Below are 18,036 nucleotides of genomic sequence, written 5' to 3'. Positions count from 1 at the left end.
GGTATTTTGGTAGTGCTCAAGCTCTCAAAATAGCATTATAACATTGTACGAAAGTTGGATAATTTTTGTGAAGGGAGAGGGTTTCATTTATAGGCCAAGGGGTAGTGAAATGGTTGGTTAGGATGCAAGGATGGAAGGATGGTGAGGGAGGGTTAAGATGCATTCAAAGGGGAGCACATGGATTGTGCTTCTTTGGGGCCAAAAGGAGAGTGACACTTGTCACAAGGAGGATGAGTATGAGAGGATAGGATAAGGGTTGGTCAAAGGAGTAATGAGGGAGGTTGAGTATGTAAGAGGGATGTAAGAGTCATAAATGTTGGAGGGTGAGGGTGAGGATAAGTTGACTTTATCTTGAGTTATCAAGTCTTAACCCTTGCTTAAAGTTGTGCACATGTTTAGGAGGGGGATTAAGATTAGCTTAGAAAGGGGGTTAGGGGGTAAGTGATTTAGCTTTGATAGGATGAGTTAGTTAGGTGGCTAAGTGAGGTTAGTATGGGTGAATGGTTTGGATTAGGGGTAAAGGTTTTGGTTTAGGGATGTATTAGGGGTTTAGGATGATTTATTAAATGATTTATCTAATAAATGGGGGATCTAAAACTAAATTAAATAGATTTGAGGATTTATTTAATTTAATAGAGGAATAGGGATTTAATTGATAAATAGATTTTGGGTTATCATTTGATTTTATCAATTGGACTATAGTTAATTAAATAAATAAATTGACTAGTGGATGATGATTAATTAATTAAATAATAAATATTTAATCAGTAATGTCCTAGGAGATGACTAAATATGATTACTTATTGTGTAATTAGATTTAGGTGTCTACATTTTCCCCCTCTTTGACATAGTGTTGACGCAATACTATTTCAAAGAAGTTCGAATATAAACAAAGCGAAGAAGATTTTTTGAAGTGACATGGTTGCCCTAGTTTTGAGTAGAAGAGGAGAGAATGGACTGTGTGATGCCCCCTTAAGAAGGTGGGGGGAGAGAAGGAAAGGTATGATAGCCTCTTGAAAGGTACAAGAATCTAGGGAGAGCTAAAGGATTGACAGTGGCCAAGAGAGGGGTTTTAAGGAAGCTCATACTTTCACTATGGGAGAATGATCCAAAGGAAAACTGTGTGCACAAGGATAACCAAGGGTTAAGAACACTAGTGATAGGGGGAGGGATTGGTTACTTTAAAGTGAACCCAGGGAAGTGAGTTGAAAGATGGTAGGGGCAGAGAGATTATGATTCTAGGATTATGATTGGTGATGACTAAGATTATGATTGATGTAGGAGCTAGGATTATGATTGGTGATGACTAAGATTATGATTGATGCAAGAGATATAAGTATGATTTATTTAGGAGATATGATTCTAATATGGATACTATGGGTTTGATATATTGGTGGGATCATGATAGTAGGATTGATCAGATGGGCTACTTGGAAACGATGGGATGTTTGGATAGGATGAGATGCTTTGAGAGGATGGGATGCTTTGGTAAGATGGGATGCTTTGATAGGATGGGATGTTTGGATAGGATGGGATGCTTGGATAGGATGGGTTTCTTTGATAGGATGGGATGCTTGGATAAGGATGGGATTTTTGGATAGGATGAGATGCTTGGATAGGATGGGAGTGTGAAGTAATCCATTGAAGCTTGAGTGTGGGGGTGTTCCAAAGGGGAGAACCACCATGTAGTTGAGCACTTAATTTGATATAGGAATATTGGGGATATGCTAAGGTTACTAAGAACATCAAGGCCTTTGTACCAATATTACATAGGACTGACTTGAAACAAACACACAAGAATTGACCTAGCAGCACACATGAATCTCAGAAGAATTAGAGTGGAAATGATACTGGGTAACCCACAAGCAAACAATATTTTCCAAGTGCACCATGTAACCACAAGTGATCATATGTTTTTAATATGCAAGGATCATATCTGATCGACTTACAAGGAGAAAGAAGATGAAAAAGACCTAATCAAGACCTTGCTCTCAAATTGCCCCATTCATAGCACACCATGATATAAAATATCATGGCAACCTAGAGGAGGAAACAACCCAAATCACTTGGAAGAGATACTTTAAGAACCAAACTTGAAATCTCAAAAAGAAAGTAAATCAAAAGAAAATGTAAAATCCATGAAAAAGGAACCTATTGCCAAAGAGATCGATATGACTGGATATTGATGGACCAAGATCAAATGAGAGGAATGATGCATCCTGTAAGGATCTATCAGTAATCTCAAGGACTTGGATGAGCTAGGAAATCAGAATTGTTTAGGACAACATTTTGATGACAAGGGATCTCATATGAGGATTCCCTAAAGAACCTAACCAAGAGAACTACAACTTTTGATCTAGCATGGTACTAAGCTAAGGACTAATGCACAAGGAATATATAGCTAATAGATCAAAGGTTTTACAAGGGATTATTGTACAAAATATTATCATGATAAGATAGTGATAGGAAAGATAAAGATGAAGAGATTGTGGATAAAAGATTTGGCATGAGAAAATTAGTGGATAAAAAGCTTGAGATGAAAAGACAAAGGAAAAGTGTGGGATAAGGAGATAGACGAAAAGCTTGGGATAAGGAGATAGAGGAAAACCTTTGGATGAGGAGATAAAGAGGATGAAAAGCTTAGATGAGAAGATAGAGGAAAAGAGTTGGATCAAGGGATAGAGGAAAAGCTTGGGATAAGGAGATAGAGGAAAACCTTGGGATGAGGAGATAAAGGGATGAAAAGCTCAAGATGAGAAGATAGAGGAAAAGTGTGGGATAAGGAGATAGAAGAAAAGCTTGAGATAAGGAGATAGAAGAAAACCTTGCGATGAGGAGATAAAGGGGATGAAAAGCTCAAGATGAGAAAAAAGAGGAAAAGCATGGGATAAGGAGATAGAGGAAAAGCTTGGGATAAGGAGATAGAGGAAAACCTTGGGATGAGATAAAGGGGATGAAAAGCTCAAGATGAGAAGATAGTTTGTGAAAAGTTTAAGATAGTGGGAGAAAGAAGCTAGGGATGAGGAGATAGTGAGTGGTGGGATAAGGAGATAGAGGAGATGAAAAGCTTGGGATGGGAAGATATAACTGAAGAAAAGGAGTGGGTAAGATGCATCCCAATGATGATAATTGGGGTGTGACCAAGGCTTGCAACAAGGTTGGATAGAAAAGTAAGAAGGTGATTGGATGAGTTGGTAGATTTGCAAAGGGATGGTGAAGTTGATGGTAGATTTATAGGAGCATTAGGATATGAATGGATGATAGTGGGGTATATGGGGATAGCCTAGAACTAGATACCAATGACAAGGGATGTACTAGATGATTGGAAAGATGGAAAGATGGTGAGAAGTGCAAGGATAGAAGAAAAGTAGGTGACTAGTTTTTGGGCGGGATGGAAAAATGGACACAACATGATCTCCAAGGAATAGAGTGACCCTAGTTATAAGATGTTATTCAAGAGGATTCTTTATGAGGGATGTGATAGGATGGAAGAGTGGTCAACAAGAGGATGAGGGAGATGGATGGATGCTAGGATGTGAAAGGTGAATGAGGGAGAGGGTAAGTAGGATGGGTAGATTAGGTTGATGGAGGGATTGTATGGATGAAATAATGGGTGGATAAAGGATAGGTGGATACAAATGTTGATGGGAAATGGATGTCAAAAGGATGACCAAAAGCATGTATCTAGTGGTGGACTTGATTTTATCAAGATCTGAAGGAGGATGGTGGGTGCAATGGATAGGATATGGTTGGTATGATGGGATGAGATGGGTGTGGTGGGTGATGGAATGTGCCCCCAAGTGTATAGAGAATTTGGATAAAGGGATTATGCATGACACTTTTTTGCCAAGTTTTCATCATGGTACTTGCCCAAGGTGCCTGAATTGCCAAGTTTTAACCATTGGATCTTATTTTTCTTGACTTGATTTTTTTGACTTTTCCAATGCATTTTTACTCATAGATGTTGGTAGGATGGGTGGAAAAAGATTGGATTGAACAAGTGGAAAGGTGAGTGGGAGTTGATAGATAATGGATGGGAAGACATAAGGCTTGTGGGTAAATGGATGAGAAAAATGAAAAGATCATCATTGGCACACACCTTGAAAGGTGATGAATTAGTGGGAAAGATGGTATTGAATGAGGTTTAAGGAGAAAATTGAGGAGAAGAAATATAATGACTAAAAATAAGGTTGGAAGATGGAGGATTGGATTTTTAGGATAAGAAGCATAGGGACCAAAAGTGGATTAGGGGGATGAAGGATGTATATATGGAGATTTGGATAAAGTATGAATGGATGAGGCTGTTTGAGTAGTATGAATGGATGCCAATTGAGATTTTTCTTTGAGATGCCTTTCTTTTATGTGCATCCTGAGTATCCACATGATTTTTTACTTTTCTAGCTTGGGCCTTTGTGGCCTCTTGAATTTTTCTTTGATTTTGATCAAATGCTTCTCTTCTAGAACATGTATTTTAGAAGGGACATGTCAAGACTTGGATTTTTGTGGATTTTTGGATTTATGCTTTTTTATTTTGGCATCCAAGTTGCTTCTATTATCCATGGTATGGGAACAAGAGCATGGGGGCTATGGAGGGATTGTGGATGAAAAGATAGAGGTTGAAGGTTGGAACGGATTCAAGGATGAGTGCCTTTGATGATCTAGCTTATGGATTTGAGGGGATGGAATGAAGGATTGAAAGATAGGATATGGATGCATATAATTGCCCAAAATGGATGGAGGGAATGAAGGATATGGACCTAAAATAGATGGAAATGAGGAAGGAGTAGGTCCCAAGATAGATGGAGAAGATAAAGGAGTCAGATGAGGTATATAAGGACCCAAAATGGATGGAAAGGATGGGGGATTTAGATAAGGGATATACGGTTCCAAAATAGAGGGTTGAAAACAAGTAGGAGGATAAGGGCCCAAAGTAGATGTAGAACAAGAAGGATGGGAACTTTGGTGTAAAGATGGAAGGACTTGTGATCATGAAGGGGTTGGAGGGATACCAACATCTAAAGATACACTTTTATTTATTTTTCCTCAATATGATGTTCATTATTTGGAAAACAAGATGGGAGTCCATTATTTAGATATGGAGGGGATGGTGACTATTCTTTGGATGGAGTGAATTGTAAAAGTGGATTATGTAGGGGAATAAGTGGGATGGTGGGATCTTCTTTTCTGTCGTAGGATATTTCAACATGCTTTAGACAAGAGCTTGATATGAATGGATTGTAGTGGATAGTATGGTAGGAGAAGTATGAATGGTTTCTTTAAGTGAGGTAGATGGAGGGGTGGGAGATTCTTCAATGGAGATGAGCTGATGGGAGAAGGACTCATTAAGTTTATTACATGGGATTTGGATAATTTGAGGAGGAGGGGATGTGGATGGGATTTGGAGGCATTCAATGGATGGGAGGTAGGAGACAAAAGGGGTTTGATAAGTGGGGTGGATGAAATAGGGATGATAGTGATAGGATGATGTAAGAGGAATGATGGGTGTGGGAGATGGGTTTCCTTTAGGTTTCCTTTTAAAATTCCTTGGAGATGTGTGTGTTGGACTTGTGGGAGTAAGGTAATTGGGGTTATGTGTTGTATAACTAGGAATAGTTGGAGGATTTGGAAAGTGGTTTGGAAGATATTGAGATGGTGGGTTTGGACTACGGATGTAGTTGCTAGAATTGTTTTGGAATGGTGGAGACTGGGATATGAAGGTTGAGGAAGATGGAGATATGACCGATGTATAAGAGGAATATGTGGGCACAATATAGGAAGGAGGTGAGGATGAGAACAATAATGGATTTCCCTTGTCAAAGGTATGGTAGAGAGTACTTATGGGTATGCACGGAGGAAGGGTGGAGTAGTTTGGAAGAATGTTTGGATTGTGGAGGGTGTTGGGAACAATATCTCTAAGGATTTCAATATACTTGTCATAGTCAACCAGATTTTTATCATTATTGGAATAGGATGGAGTGGGAGAAAAGGTGGGATGACCAAAATCATCATAATAGGATTGTGACATGATGTTTTGGGGTTGAAGAATGAATACAAAAATGTAGATTAGGCTAAGTTGGTAAGCTTAGATTCAGATTTGGATTAAGCTCATGATGAAAGCAAATACTGACTCCAATGGATATGGAAATGGGGTGGAGAATGACTAAGAAGACTTTAGCTATCTCAAGATAAGGAAGACTTGATGGAAGACTAGATTGATGTAGGAAAGGATGTGATTAGGATGATAATGTTTTTCGAAGTTGGGATGAATCTCTGATAAGGCAGTCACTACACTAAGTATGCCTTTCATTTGGATTGAATGATTTACCAATGGATAAAGTGGAGCAAACTAGACTTAGGGTTTTTGCGAATGGACTTTCTAACAACCAGCTTGAAGGACATATAAGTGATCTCTTTAGAAAAAGGACTTGAATTTTTTTGACACTCAAGCACGTCAAACACATCAATAACCCTATAACATATTACTAGGATATAATAGCTCAGCTAGGGGTTTCCTTGATATATGCAAGGTATGTGAAGCCCAAATTTGTAAATGAAAGAAAATAATGCCACTTAGCTGAGAGGAGACGGTAACCCAAATCTCCACCTTCACTTCCCAAAGGTATAAATTTCTTTGGGGCTTAGTCAAGAGTGACAAGATTATGCTTCTAAGAGAGGTGTCTTTTGATTCACCTCCCGATGTTTATACTCTGCTAGAATGCTAGAGTTGAGGTTGTCCCAAGGGGTAATGAAATTCCCAAGCAGGCCTCCTAGAAAGTGTAAAACAAGACCACATAAGTGATCTTGGGTTTAAAAGACACTCGTTCATTTCCAATTGATGATTTAGATTTTGTAATCTACGATTGAAGACACTCATGTTTATGACATACAATGTTCATTCCAACTTGATAGCATCATCGACATAAGAAAGATTGAGAGTTTGTCAACATAAGAAATTCAAGGGTCGTTGAACATAAGAAAATTGTGCGGGAAAGCTTTGAAATTGATAAGAATGTTTGTCCTTTAGAGAATTTGAGATTGAATGAATACTTTTTAAGCCCCAAAGTTTAATTGTGTTAATTTGCAATGTTCATTGATTTTTAGGAATTCAAGATTGAGTAAAAATGTTTTATGCCCAAACTAAGGTGTTAATCATAGAAATGGTTTGTTGATCTTATCATTCAAGAGTTTGTTTGATTAATCAAATTATGTGTGACATGTATTCAAAGACAAGTTTTTAAGGATTCAAATTCATTCTTAAGAAAAATCGACAAATAATATGGTTAGGTGTGGCTAGATGCTCCAAGCTACAATGCTGAAATAAAATCAACTGATTAGTCATAAAAAAAATCCATAAAATGAATATTTAACTATGCAAAAAATTATTTTAACTTTTTAAGTTATTTTTGATATGCATAAATCAACCCAAAATAGTCCATATCCTACGAAACCATTGAAAGTCAAATTTTTTTTTTAATAAAACAATGATCTTGAAGGTTGAGGATAGCAATCCCATGGGTTTAGGATAGCAATCTTGCAGCCACAAGAATGCAATTGAGAGGCAATGGGATTGAAGTACAAAGAACTGGTGATAAAAAATGAAAAATAGGCCACGGGTTAAAAGGTTCTAGAGTGATCCTACAAAAATAGTGATCCCATGGGGATTTTTGGGAGCATTCTTATGGACAAATGTGTCAGTGGGTTTACTTGTGAAGGAAGAAACTGGGCTTTAATGGTTGACTTTCTAGTTAGGGCATTCCCTCCAGTCTTTTCCAGTGATCCCAACGATCAAAAATGATGATCCTATGGAGATTAAGTTAGCGAGGATATAGGGGAGGTGATTATTGGGACATGGTTTTTATTGAATAGGTGAAAGGAAATCCTACCCTCATGGGTTTACATTCCTGTAGGCCTATGACAGTGATCCCACAATAGTGAGTTTTGCATTCTTGGGCAAGCGAAATCATGAATAAATGCAGTTTTGATGTACTTAAAATTAAAAAATGATTAGCTGAATGGGAGTGCAATTCCCAGCAAGAGACCTATATACCAAAAAAAATGTTAGCAAACTATCTACACACAAATAGAAACAGAAAATGTCAGTTTTGGTTAGTGGGAAAAATAATTAGAAAATATGATTAAGATGACTCAAATGTTGGGTCCCATCGGGTGTGCCAAAATGTATCACATATTATCTAGAAGTGTAAATTGAAAACTAATACTAACAAGAGCATTAAAAAAACTAAACTAAACTAACACTTAAGATAGGACTATATGGTTATCACCACCAAGGGAAGAAAACCAAGAATGGTAGGATCCTTATGGTATAACCCATGATGAAGTGGATGTGTCCCTAATAGGTAGAGATGTGTGCTCATGATTATGCTCAAGCTTCAAGTGGTTGGATGGTGTGCATGGAGGATGGTTTCAACAATGGAGGTATGGAGGCATTTCAACATTATAATAGTATTTTGTTAGTTTTCAAATCTCAAAATAGCATTATAACATTGCATAAAAGGTGGATGATTTTTGTGAAGGGAGAGGGTTTCATTTATAGGCCAAGGGGTAGTGAAATGGATGGTTAGGATGGAAGGATGGTGAGGGAGGGTTAAGATGCATTCAAAGGGGAGCACATGGATTGTGTTTCTTTGGGCCCAAAAGGAGAGTGACACTTGTCACAAGGAGGATGAGTGTGAGAGGATATGATAAGGGTTGGTTAAGGGAGTAATGAGGGAGGTTGAGTATGTAAGAGGGATGTAAGAGTCATAAATGGGGATGTAAGAGTCATAAATGTTGGAGGGTGAGGGTGAGGATGAGTTTTTTGAATTTAGCTTGGGTTAGCAAGTCTTAATGCTTGCTTAAGGTTGTTCACATGTTTAGGAGGGGGATTAGGATTAGCTTAGAAAGGGGGTTAGGGGGTAAGTGATTTAGCTTTGATGGGGTGAGTTAGTTAGATGGCTAAGTGAGGTTAGTATGAGTGAATGGGTTGGATTAGGGTAAAAGTTTGGGTTTAGGGATGTTTTAGGGGTTTAGGATGATTTATTAAATGATTTATCTAATAAATCGGGAATGAGAGATTAAATTAAATAGATTTGAGAATTTATTTAATTTAATAGAGGAATAGGGATTTAATTGATAAATAGATTTTGGGTTATCATTTGATTTAATCAATTGGACTATAGTTAATTAAATAAATAAATTAACTAAGGGATGATGATTAATGAATTAAATAATAAATATTTAATCAGTAATGTCCTAGGATATGACTAAATATGATTATCTATTGTGTAATCAGATTTATGTGTCTACACTTTCAACCATAATTTCCTTTGACACTCGAGTGAGCTAGGTAGACACTAGCTAACAACTAATATAACATTTGTGTGACATCAAAGACAACACACAATTAGTCAATTATATCCAACAATATCAGACCACCCTAGACTCTATTGTTCTTTTATTCTATTCAGTCAAGAATACCAACCTAAGTTGAAGAGGAGTTTAACTTCTCCCTTCTGTTAGAATTCTTTAGAATAACTGAGGGGGGGGGGGGGGGGGTGAATCACTTATTCAAGGTCCAAATGCCCTATTAATACCTTTTTACTACTTTTAATGAATCCATACCCTTTTCTTCTGTTCAAACTTAAATCAATCATATAAGCAAGTTACAGTAAATCAACATGCAAAGATAAAACATCCAAGATCAACACATGACACAATGATTTAAATGGAAACCCAATTTGGGAAAAACCACCAGTAACATGCTACTTGATTCTCACTCTTCTGAAGTGATGCCCTGTTAAAAGCTTGCCCTGTTAAAGGCTTACAACACACTGTTAAATGTGACCTTGTTAGAGGATTTCACCAAACTGTTAGGAATGGGCCTAGTTAAAGGTCTTTAGAACATTCACTTGGAATGTCACCCTGTTAAAGGATTTTTCTAATGACTGTTAAACCAACCTAAGTCCATAGGATTTAGACTTACAGTTACAATTGCTAGAAAGTAACAATAATGGTCTTTTGATCTGATATAACTTACAACATACTTTGCAGATTTCAAATCACACTTTCAGTTCAATCCTTATGCTTGGCTTTAATCTCTTTAGCTCTGACTACTTGTCTTCCTCTCAAGCTTCATCTCCTTGAGTCTTCTAACTCATTCTATCAATGCAATCATCTTCGTGGTTGTCTATACAAATAGAATTTCTGTGCGCACATTCTTCAGCATTTCATGCTTTTATGCTTGACCACTGTCTCTTTTTCCTTCTAACCCCTCTCGCTCTCTCCTTCTCTTATTAACTTATGTCTTCTTATATAGAAGTCTGATTTTCCTTTACCACTAAATTCTCCCTCTTCAATTTTAGGGTTTCAAAATTGATTAGGTAGGATACAATGTATCTACCCCATATCTTGTTTTCTTCTTGAAACTTCACCAGTTGTATCTTAAAAATGTTTTACATGGTGTTCTGTGCCACCAAATCATCATTCTTATCTTCCTTTTAATTCACAGATTTCTAGATAACAACCTTGTCAGATTAGATCTGGCGAATCTTCGATTTCCTAAATAATGCAACAACTCGGCATTATTGAGTTACTAGTGCTCGGCACCTCTGTGTTACTCAGCACCTATACTAGCTCGACACTTGAACTTGCTCGGCACTTGAACTTACTCGGCACTTGAACTTACTTGGCACTTGAACTTACTCGGCACCACTCGGCATCTAAAGTTTACTCAGCATTAACTAGAACTTGCTCAACTCTTACTAGCTTGCCCGACTCCTTCTCTCTAATGAACTTAGTTTGAGCTTTACAAAAGACTTAGTTAAAACCTTAAATCTTTAATATGTTTCAGTGTGCCCATTCTTTGTAGTATGTCATCAAATACATTCTTTCATCAATGGCTTAGCTGATCCTTGTACTTCATTCCAACATCATAACTTCAACCTTTCTCTAGGTATTTTAGTTACATCTTATTAATTGCCTCCACTGTGAAAATCAACTAATTGATAGAATTTGGATCACTAAAGCAATTGTCATCCCTACAAGTAGCAAGTTTGACATCAATGACAAAACAATGATTGAGGATATTCTTTACTAGTTCCATATTTTATTCCAACAATCTCCCTCAACTTTTCTTATAATTATTTCAATCATTTCCAACAATCTCCCTCTTTGGCATTGATGGAAAACCAAACTGATCAAGTAATCAATTTAGTTACCACCAAGATTTTATACGTTGTCTTGTTGTATTTCACTACTGATCTCATATATCTCCCTCTTTCATATATATATCTCCCTCTTTCTTTGCATTGATCAGTTTCCTTACATATTTCTCCCTCTTTGACATAAATGCCAAAGATGTAGCATTTTTATCATGCAAAATATAAGCTTTGGCTTCTTGTTGATTTTCTCCCTCTGTCACCATGCTTGTGACTGATTTGGAGTTTCTGTACCTACTGTCATCCTTTGCATCAGCCTATTAATATTTCAATGATTTATTCCTGTTGATGCAAGGCAGCTTCCTTGTTGGCTTAAACTGCTTGGGTTAGGGGTATGACCCCCAATTTGCCTCTAAGATATTCATAGGCATCCTTAGGCAATGGTTTGGTGAAGATATCTATAGTTTTTTCCTTTGTGTGAATGTATTCCAACTTCACTTGTTTGTCTTCTACCAATTCTCTGACATAATGATACTTGATTGCAATATGCTTGGTTTTTGCATGCATCACTGGATTTTTGGATATGTTTATAGCACTTGTATTATCACAATACAATATCACCAATTTTGTTACTTCTTCTTTCATTCCATTCAATAGATGTGTGAGCCATACAATGTTTTTATAATTGACTGCAGCTGCCACATATTCTGATTCTACAGTGGATTGGGATATACATGTTTGTTTCTTGCTAGTCCAGGTAACTAGCCTTTTGCCTAGAAATAATGCACCTCCACTTGTGCTTTTTCTATCATCAATGTTTCCTCCCCAGTCTGCATCTGTATATGCATTGAGTTCAAATTTTCCATTCTTTTTGCAATATAGACCAAAATCATTAGTCCCTTTGAGATATCTCATTATTCTTTTTACTGTTATGAGATGATTTTCTTTAGGATTAGCAGAAAACCTAGCCACTATTCCAACTGCTAATGCTATGTCTGGTCTACTATGCACAACATATTGTAGTTTTCCAATCATGGATCTATACATTGTTTGATTGACTTCAGTTGACTCATCATTTTTGGACAGCTTGTTTCCTGTGGCCATTGGTGTGCTTACTGGTTTGGATTCCTCCAATCCAAACATTTTAAGAATTTCTTTGATTTAATTTGATTGTGTAACAAATATTCCATGTTTAAGTTGGTGTACTTGCAATCCAACAAAAAATTTCATTTCTCCAAATATAGACATTTCAAATTCATGTTTCATTCTGTCAGCAAAGCCTTTGCAAAGTACTTCCTTACCACCAAATACTATGTCATCCACAAAAATTTCAGATACAATAATGTCTTTACCTTCTTCATCTTTGATGTACATGTTGTTGTTATCATCAGTTCTTTCAAATCCAATTTGCACTAGATACTTGTGCAGTCTCTCATACCATGCTCTAGGTGCTTGTTTCAAACCATAGAGTACTTTATGTAGCTTACACACCATATCCCTGTTGTTCTCATCAACAAATCCTTCTGGTTGTTCAATGTAGACTTCTTCTTCTAGTATACCATTTAAGAAGGCAGATTTTACATCCATCTGATAGACTTTGAAATCTTTGTAGGCAGCATATGCAAGTAAAGTTCTTACTCCTTCCATTCTAGCAACAGGAGCGAATGTTTCTCCATAATCTATTCCTTCTTCTTGAGCATAACCCTTGCATACTAATTTGGCTTTATTTCTGGTAATCTCACCATTCTCATCTAGTTTTTTTCTGAATACCCATTTGGTACCAATCACATTCTTGTCAATTGGTCTGGGAACCAAACTCTAGGTTTTGTTTTTCCTTTTTTGATTAATTTATTCTTCCATAGCTTTATACCAGTCATCATCCTGTAATGCACCATATATTGTCTTGGGTTTAGATTTGTTGATCAGACATGATTCATGTCTTAGTCTGTTCCTTGTCATTGGTCTTGCATCTTTGTCACCAATTATCTGTTCAGCAAGGTGATGTCTTTTTACATATTTGGATAATCTTGGCTCTGTCCTTGTTTCCAAGTTTGATCTTTCAGATTCAGGATCACTATGCACTTCATTGTTAGGTTGTTCTTCATCATGTGTACTATCTTCAAAATCAAATTGTGCATTTTCTTCATTTTGTAACTCAGCTTCTGAATGCAACTTGGCATTCACTGGTTGTGAATCGGCTGAAACTAACACTTGTTGTTGATTTTCAATTTGATTGTCATCATCCTTATCAGTAGTCATTCCTTCATAAGAATATACAAAGGTTCTGTATTCTTCCATTTTCTTTGGTTCTTCAGCTTGGACTTCTACGTGCTCATCAAAATTTACATTTGCACTTTCCACAATTTTGTTAGTGTTAACATTCAAACACTTATATGCCTTACTTCTAGTGGAGTAACCGAGAAATATAACTTCATCACTTTTTGCATCAAATTTTCCATTTCTAGTATCCTTTAGGATAAAACATTTGCAACCAAACACTTTGAAATGTTTTACATTGGGTGAGTAACCATACCATAATTCAAAAGGTGTTGTATTTGTACCTTTTTTGACTTGTACTCGGTTCAGTGTATGAGTAGCTACACTTACAGCTTCTCTCCAGTATTTTAGAGCAACATTCTTTTCCATCATTAATGTTCTGGCACAGTCAATCACAAATCTGTTTCTTCTCTCAGCAATTCCATTCTGTGGGGGAGTTCTAGGGGCTGACGTTTGTCTTTTTATTCCATTGTCATTACAGAATATCTCAAATTCATTTGATGTAAATTCACCACCTCTATCTAATCTTAGGCATTTTAGGCTTTTTCCATTTTCCTTTTCAACTCTGGCCACATACCATTTAAACATTTGAAAAGCATCAAATTTTTGTTTTAAGAACATAACAATCATCATCCTGGAATAGTCATCAACAAATAGCATTATGTATTTATCTCCTCTATAGCTTTGTATTTCCATTGGGCCACATAAGTCAGTGTGAACTAACTCAAGTATCTCTTTAGATGTATAGTTCTTGCTTTTGAAACTTGATTTTGTCATCTTTTCTAGCTGACATTGTTTGCACATGATATTATCAGGCTTTTTTAGTTTTCGTAGACCTTTGACTTTCTTCATTTCACTGATTTTGACTAGATTATCAAAATTGACATGACATAATCTTCTATGCCATAACCATTCATCATCAAATTTTGCAAATAGACAAGAAGCATCATCCATATCAAGGTAAAAATAATTACTCTTTGTTTTATCTCCTTTTCCTATTAGTTTACCATCAGTATCATAGATTTTTGCAGTTTTTTTTCCAAATTCCACTTTGCAACCTATATTGCCTAACTGTGAGACACTCAGTAAATTGTAGTTTAATCCTTCAACATAGTATGCATTATCACATGAAATCTGTTCTGTGAGCTTAATGGAACCTTTTCCTTTGATTTGACATGGAGCATCATTACCAAATCTAACACTATTTCCATCATACTGAGTAAAGTTGACAAACTTACTTTTGTCTCCTGTCATGTGATGTGAGCATCCACTGTCTATGATCCATCTGTCATTCTTGTTTATACATGTCACCAGTGCTGTGGCTTCTTCTTCATGAGATTGGTCCTTCATGGCTACATAAACAACTTCATCATCATTGTCATTAGAATTTTCTTCAACAATATAACACTTCTTACCTTTTTCTTTGTAATCTCTTTTGTCATCATCTCTTTTGTTCTTGTATTTATTGCTTTCCTTGGAATCCTTTTTCTGTGGACATCTTGCAGCAATATGACCTACTTCATTGCAATTGAAACAAATGATAGGCATCTTACCTTTGAATTTTCCTTTGCCCCTATGAAATCTTCTAGCAAGCAATGCTTCCAATTGTTCCACATCTTCCTCATCAGTGCTACTGTCACTAGATACATACTTCATTTTTCTTCCTTTCTTTGATTTTACCTGTTCGGCATCTTTCAGTGATAACTTTGCCTTAAAAGTAGATTCAACATTTTCAAGTTTGTAGTTGTCAAAGTTAGATAACTCAAATGCTGTGAGTCTACCTATTATACCTTCAAAGCTTAGATTATTTCCTGGTATGCATCTTAGTTCTTGTATTGCTAATAATCTAATAGCATAGATAGGGAGCAAGGTTCTTAAGAACTTACTATTAACAGTATCCTCATCCAGTTGACCATTCAAGCATCTTATTGCACTTACCACTTCCTTTATTCTTGCACCATACTGAGCAGCATTCTCATTTTCCTCCATTTTCTTATCATCAAACTTTCCTTTGAGACTTTCTCTTTTTTCTCTTTGTACATTCTGATCTCCTCCATAGATGTCTGATAGTGCTTTCCACATTTTGAATGCAGTGTCACATCCTTTGATATCATCAAATTCAGCATAGTTGAGTGCAGATGCAATTTCTAGCATTGTCTGATTGTGTTCTTGTTTGTTTTTCATGTCTTTTGTAGTAGGAGCACCTGTTGGATCTACATGTTTAGTGATAATTGAATTTTTGGCATAATCTCCTATGGATCCAAGATGTAGCTTCATCAGACTTTTCCATGCAACAAAGTTGTCTTTGTTGAGGTTGGGAACTTCTCTTTTTGGCATTTTGATCTTTTCTGCTAGTAGTCCCTTTAAACTGAATCAACAGTTAGGCTCTAATACCAATTGTTAGAATTATTTAGAATAACTGAGAGGGGGGGGTGAATCAGTTATTCAAGGTCCAAATGCCCTATTAATACCTTTTTACTACTTTTAATGAATCCATACCCTTTTCATCTGTTCAAACTTAAATCAATCATATAAGCAAGTTACAGTAAATCAACATGCAAAGATAAAACATTCAAGATCAACACATGACACAATGATTTATGTGGAAATCCAATTTGGAAAAAACCACTAGTAACATGCTACTTGATTCTCACTCTTCTGAAGTGATGCCCTGTTAAAAGCCTGCCCTGTTAAAGGCTTACAACACACTGTTAAATGTGACCTTGTTAGAGGATTTCACCAAATTGTCAGGAATGGGCCTAGTTAAAGGTCTTTAGAACATTCACTTGGAATGTCACCCAGTTAAAGGATTTTTCTAATGGTTGTTAAACCAACCTAAGTCCATAGGATTTAGACTTATAGTTACAATTGCTAGAAAGTAACAATAATGGTCTTTTGATCTGATATAACTTACAACATACTTTGCAGATTTTAGATCACAGTTTCAGTTCAATCCTTATGCTTGGCTTTAATCTCTTTAGCTTTGACTGCTTGTCTTCCTCTCAAGCTTCGTCTCCTTGAGTCTTCTAACTCATTCTATCAATGCAATCATCTTTGTGGTCGTCTATACAAATAGAATTTCTGTGCTATCTTTTCCTAGGCACATTCTTCAGCATTTCATGCTTTTATGCTTGACCACTGTCTCTTTTTCCTTCTATCCCCTCTCACTCTCTCCTTCTCTTATTAGCTTATGTCTTCTTATATAGAAGTCTGATTTTCCTTTACCGCTCAATTCTCTTCAATTTTAGGGTTTCAAAATTGATTAGGTAGGATACAATGTATCTACCCCATATCTTGTTTTCTTCTTGAAACTTCACCAGTTGTATCTTAAAAATGTTTTACATGGTGTTCTGTGCCACCAACTCATCATTCTTATCTTCCTTTTAATTCACAGATTTCTAGATAACAACCTTGTCGGCTTAGACCTGGCGAATCTTCGATTTCCTAAATAATGCAGCAACTCGGCATTATTGAGTTACTGGTACTTGGCACCTCTATGTTACTCGGCACCTATACCAGCTCAAAACTTGAACTTGCTTGGCAGTTGAACTTACTCGGCACTTGAACTTACTTGGCACTTGAACTTACTCAGCACCACTCTGCATCTGAAGTTTACTCGGCATTACCTAGAACTTGCTTGGCTCTTACTAGCTTGCCTGACTCCTTCTCTCTAATGAACTTAGTTTGATCTTTACAAAAGACTTAGTTAAGACCTTAAATATTTGATATGTTTTAGTGTGCCCATTCTTTGTAGTATGTCATCAAATACATTCTTTCATCAATGGTTTAGCTGATCCTTGTACTTCATTCCAACATCATAACTTCAACCTTTCTCTAGGTATTTTAGTTACATCTTATTAATTGCCTCCACCTTGACAATCAACTAATTGATAGAATTTGGATCACTAGAGCAATTATCATCCCTGCAAGTAGCAAGTTTGACATCAATGACAAAACAATGATTGAGGACATTCTTTACTAGTTCCATATTTTATTCCAACAATCTCCCTCAACTTTTCTTATAATTATTTCAATCATTTCCAACACCTTCTCACTACCTTTGTTAATATATATGTTGGATTATCATTTGTATGTATCTTCTCTATCTTTAGTTGTCCATCATCCAAAATTGACTGAATGAAATGGCACCACAACTGTATGTGTTTTGTCTTTGAAGGCAAAGCTGAATTATTTGCAAGATGAATGGCACTCTGGCTATCTATGAAAAAATAATTATTCCTCTATGGGTTTCCCAATTCTTTCATGAAGAACGAAAGACACATTGTCTCCTTGGCTACCTCTATAGTAGCAACATATTGTGCCTCTATAGTGGATAAAGAATTAACGTTTTGTATTCAAGAAACCCAAGTCATTGCTACCCCACCAATAGTAAATACATAACCTATAGTACTTCACCTAGTATTAATATCCCCTGCCAAATTTGAGTCAACATATGCCTATAAATCCGTAATACAGCTCTAAAAATGTAAACACATATTAGATGTTCCTCTCAAATATCTAAGAATTCATTTAAATATATTTCAATACTCAATTCCTGGATGACTCATACCTACTAACAACTCCCACTACATGTGCAATATCT

This window comes from Cupressus sempervirens, chromosome 3, assembly GCF_028749045.1.
Source record: "Cupressus sempervirens isolate cs-2001-9-10 chromosome 3, ASM2874904v1, whole genome shotgun sequence".
Classification (NCBI taxonomy): Eukaryota; Viridiplantae; Streptophyta; class Pinopsida; order Cupressales; family Cupressaceae; genus Cupressus; species Cupressus sempervirens.
This window is presented reverse-complemented; position numbering follows the sequence as displayed.